This window comes from Triticum aestivum, chromosome 2A (assembly GCF_018294505.1).
Source record: "Triticum aestivum cultivar Chinese Spring chromosome 2A, IWGSC CS RefSeq v2.1, whole genome shotgun sequence".
NCBI lineage: Eukaryota > Viridiplantae > Streptophyta > Magnoliopsida > Poales > Poaceae > Triticum > Triticum aestivum.
This window is the reverse complement of record NC_057797.1, coordinates 586714526-586719753: the sequence shown is the minus strand read 5'-3', so window position 1 is coordinate 586719753 and position 5228 is coordinate 586714526. Positions and strand designations below refer to the sequence as shown.

General features: G+C 45.1%; 1 pseudogene; it reads right to left on the bottom strand.

Moving 5' to 3' along the window:
- Positions 1-3194: 3194 nt before the first annotated feature.
- LOC123191764 (peroxisomal membrane protein 11-3-like) lies at positions 3195-3917 on the bottom strand (annotated as a pseudogene).
- Between the last annotated feature and the right edge of the window lie 1311 nt (positions 3918-5228).

Here is a 5228-nt window from a genome sequence, read left to right as displayed (position 1 = left end):
CCAACATGCATTGAATAATCACCCAGGAGGCAACTTTAAGATAATTAAATAACTTGGCTTGCCAAGTTTAAATAAAATGAAGGGTTGTACTGAAGTTCTAGTGAGGAATATCTCGCATGATCACAAAGGGGCATTAAATTTAGTCAATAGAAAAATACAAGTATCTGCTGCAGCACAAACAACTCTAGATTCACTTGTTCAAACTATATCTGAACAAAAAACCAATAATCTGGGCTGCAATATAAATATAGTATCCATCAAGATTAAAAGTACTGGTCATCACTTTGAAAAATTAAGTATTACAAAGTACATAACTATATTCTAGGTTCATTATACAGATAAAAGGCAACATACAAGTCGAGCGGAAAAATAGTGAAGCCAACCTGAACAATACTGACCCTCTGAGTGAGCTCGATCCAGTCTCCTCGGAAACACACTTGTGGAGTGCACATTTCCATGAAACCAGACTCACACTATAGAAGGAAAGATGAATGAAAAAGACGGAAGTCAAAGGCAAAAACTGCAATATTAGACATACATATATAATTATATATATGAGGAGCAATAGAAGAGCAACTAAAAATAGTAGCAGCACCAGTACACATCTTGGGCTCACATATCTAGCAAAAATAACGGTACGAACAGCACATCGATCAAAATAGCAAAAACGCATCTCTTTCTTTGTATATGCGTTAGCATCACATACCTTCTTGAGAATCATACATCTTGGGCTCACATAGCCTAATATATCTCCTAAATCTCTCTCAACTTCTCTCCTCTAATCACTCAAATTCATCCCTATAGCATCAGCTAGTCCAGCACTTCCTTTCCCAAACTCTCTCTTCTTCACATAGCCGTCCCAACATCGTGGCTCAACCCGCCACCATCGCCTCCCGTCACCTCACCTGTACCTAGGGCTCCTCTGCATCTCGCCGCCCTGGCCCAGAGTCTCCATCCGCACCTCGGCGCCCCATGAAGAACAGGACAACGACGCGGGGGAGGGGGTTTGCATGGCAGCGGTGGCTGTGTAGAGCGTACCCTACCACCTATAGCCAAAATTCTGCAGCTGGTTGACAGGTTTCCACAAGGACGACTATATATATATGGCAATCCATCACCAGAGGTAGCAAACTATTTCTCCTATACCTACCGCGTTGCTGTCAAAATATAAGCAGGTACTAATATGCTTTTACAGCAATATGTTTTTATATAAGCCTCAACAGTGGGCTGAAAATAGATCACCTGAAAAATGACTTTGCCTCCAGGACCGTTTTACATAGAGCTGGGGTAGGACGTGCTTTCACAGTCATCTATCTAACTACAAGTTTTTTGTTCTCAAGATCCACTGGATAAGAAAGCGGTAAGGTTCTTTCATCTCAATCTGAAACTATTTCTAACAGTTCATCTAATCTTGAATTCTTGAGCAAAGCCGCATCTCAAGAATTTCTGCATTTGGGACCAACAATGCCAAGTTGGCCTGCTGGAAGAGCGATTTGCAAAACTTACGCAGCAGGTTGGCTGATTCAAACAGGAATTACAACGCCTATATGGCAATGAATCATGAGACAGAATTGCTCGAAAAATAAGCAGGCATGAAATTATGGAGCTTACAGTAAATGCAAACGTCGGATTATAAGAAAATAGTAATTTGTTGCTTTGAACCATAAGAGGCGTTTTTTTTCATTGCTGATAAAATTATTCTATGCTATGATCATTGTCGTACTTTGATACTTGTAAGAAATTTGTCCAAAGAAATGAATACATAACTAACTGGGGTTCCCTGCCTATAATTATCATGTGGACTTACCTAGCTACTAGAAATGAAAGGAAATAAAAATTATTGTCACACCTTATCAAACCAAGAAATCTTACCACATACCAAGGATACCAGCTTCCTTACTCTTAAGTCTTAACTGGAGGAACAATTGCGTTATAAACTATAAACACTGATAAGTAATCAGCTATGTGATCGGAGTAACAGTAGCTTGCAGCTCCGTAGTATCTACTTCTCCCTACGTCACTCACACCTCGCCCCTGGTAGCAGAGGGTCAAGAGGCCTCCCATCAGAGCCAGGTCAGTGGAAGAGTAAATTCAGAACAGTTTTTGTAATTCACAATGGTTATGTACTGCTAATCCAAACAATGGCTGGAAAAAACATCGAGTTAAATTAATATTGTCCTCACAGCAACAATCAGCTGCAGTCAAACCATTGCAATAAGTTATGACTTATGATCTACATATCATTGCGTATTTATGTATTTATTCATTGTTTTTGCGAGCGAGCATTGCAGTTTACAGGTGACGAAATAAGAAAATTAAACTGTGAATGAAACAATATTTTGGTCTGATATGTATGAACTGCATTTGCCTATTATTCCTTTTAAGCTGATTCAATTGGACCAATATAACATTGTAGCATGTTTTAATCAAACAGTTAAGCTAATCTGGTAGCTTAGGTTACTAAGATAAAGGTCACTGATTCTATCTTTCTAACTGCACTATACTTCATCTTGGACCTCTTGGTATTATCAAGTTCATGTCATGTTTTAAATTTACAGCATTCTTTCTTCTGTAGTGCTTCTGGTTGCGCATTCTCACTTCATAATATATTAGCCCATAATCATATCAATAAGTTTGCGCTGGCCAATTCAGCACAGTTAGTTAATTTACCTCCTTTGGTATTGACACGAAGTGAAAACTCCAGCAGGAAAACTATACACCAGATTGTGATGCTGGTTTCAACTTCCTAGTGCATCAGAACCAAATTATGATGCATTGTGCATCTTATTGCTGCAAAATGATCTGCCATGGAGCTGTTCTGCTCTTGTAGGCATGTTCAGTGCTTCTGTTTTTGCACTATGGAGCCAAGCACTCATCTTTGAAGTCAGCCATAAGCAATACGGTGGGAAGAAAGAAAACCCTTTATCCCAATACGCCCACGATGAAGCATCTGTTTTTATTTTATTTTTCACAAAATGAAATATCGAAAATGATAATGGTGAAATTAACCATGAGCAGCATCAGTGTTCTCCAACCAACAAATGCATCGGCAAGAATTCCACCCATACCACCAACATCGGCATCTAGAATATAGAAGCAACGCTTTCCTTTAGAAATACAGGTTTTGCCTAAATTTTAGCTTTATTTCATCCTAATGTCAAGCATATTTTGAAACCTATACATACCTTGGGACTTCAGCAAGAATTCCAGTTCTTGTGCGTGCTGATCAGGGCCAACAGCAATCCGGCGGACGCTGTCAGCGTGGAGTTACCGAGCAACCCCTTCCCGTTAGTCACGTCCCCTAGCAGGCTAGCACCATGAAGGCATCCGCCACGTCCTGCATAACGGATAGACGCTTCAGCAGCAGCTTCTCCCTCATCGTCCGCACCGCCTCATTCTCCTCCCCACAACCCTCCGCCAGCCGCATCTTGATTGAAGACTCCATCTTCATCACCACTTCCAGCTTGATGGTGATGGAGCCGACGTAGCCCAGCAGCTCGGCCCAGGCGCTGAGGCGCTGAAGGCGGGGGAGGAGCTGCGCCGGGAGGAGGCCAGCTTTCGCGAGCCAGACGAACTGCCCGATGAAGTAGTAGACGCCCTCGTCGCCGTAGGCGAGGAACACGAAGGGTGGAGGGAGGGGGCCGGGGTGCGCGTGGAGGGTGTTGACGTCTGGACGAACTTGCTGAGGCGGAAGGCTTGCGGCTGAGGCCGAGGCTAGACTCGAAGGACTTGAGGCGCGCGGAGGGGCCGAGGGCGAGGCGCGGAGTGAAGTTTGAGATCTTGAGGAGCTTGTCGACGCCGTCGCGACGGGCCAGGTAGGCCTAGAGGTGGGCGAGGAAGTCGCGGGGAGGCGGGCGCGCTGCGGCGGCGGTCTTGCGAGCCTCGGATGGCGGCAGGATCCGGCCCTGCTGCTCCATCTGGGGCGAGGAAGAGGGGAGGAGCTCGTTGGTGGTGGGGAGATAGATGGTGAGGGAAGGAGAGAAGGGGTGGGGGAGCGCCAGCTGCGGGGGAGGATGCTGGTGGCGGCGGCGGCTGCAGACGAGGGAGAGGGAGAGGGAGAGGAATCGAGGGATCGGGCCCGAGGGACTGAGACTGAGAGAACCCTCTGCTCTTTTTTTTCCTTCGACTGTTTCTTTTTTGTCGTTAGCTAGTCCGACGTGGATGCAGCCAGTAAGCGCCCATGATGCACACGTTAATGTTTTGGATAATTAATTATATAATGCAGATGAACTGGCGATGGATATACGCTGACCGACGCACTCCGGAGTTCATGAAAGGCTTGCGTTATTTTCTGGATGTGGCCCAGGCAAATAAGCGGAATAATTTTATGTGTTGTCCAAGTGCTGTTTGTCGGAATCAGAAGGAACAGTCTTCCCACAGAGTCCTCCACAGCCACCTGCTTCAGCACGGTTTCATGTCCGGCTATAATTGTTGGACCAAGCACGGAGAAAGAGGGGTTATGATGGAAGACAACGAAGAGGAAGATAATGATGACAACTATCATGATATGTTCCCTGAATACGGTACTGGTACTGGAATGGATGATGATGGAGAAGAAGCAGAAGACCAGCGGGCACCAGATGATCCCATCGACGATCTTGGCCAAGTCATTACGGATGCAAAAGGGAGAATGCGAAGTTGAAAAGGTGAGGGTGAAGTTCGACCAGGTGCTAAAGGATCACAAAACATTGTTGTATCCAACTGTCGAAGATGGCCAGAAAAAGCTGGGTAGCACACTGGAATTGCTGCAATGGAAGGCAGAATGCGATGTGACTGACAGCGCATTTACAAAGTTGCTGAAAATAGTTAAGAGTCAGCTTCCAAGAAATAATGAATTGCCTGAAAATACATACCAAGCAAAGAAGGTTGTCTGCCCTCTAGGCTTGGACGTGCAGAAGATACATGCTTGCATTAATGACTGCATCCTCTACCGCGGTGAGAAGTACGAGAATTTGGAAGCATGCCCGATATGCACTGCATTACGGTATAAGATCAGACGAGACGACCCTGGCGATGTTGAGGATGAGGCCCCCAGGAAGAAGGTTCCTGCAAAGGTGATGTGGTATGCTCCTATAATACCACGGCTGAAACGTTTGTTCAGGAACAAAGAGCATGCCAAGCTGTTGCGATGGCACATGGAAGACCGTAAGAAAGACGAGATGTTGAGACACCCCGCTGATGGGTCGCAGTGGAGAAAAATCGAGAGAAAGTTCCCGACCTTTATAGGT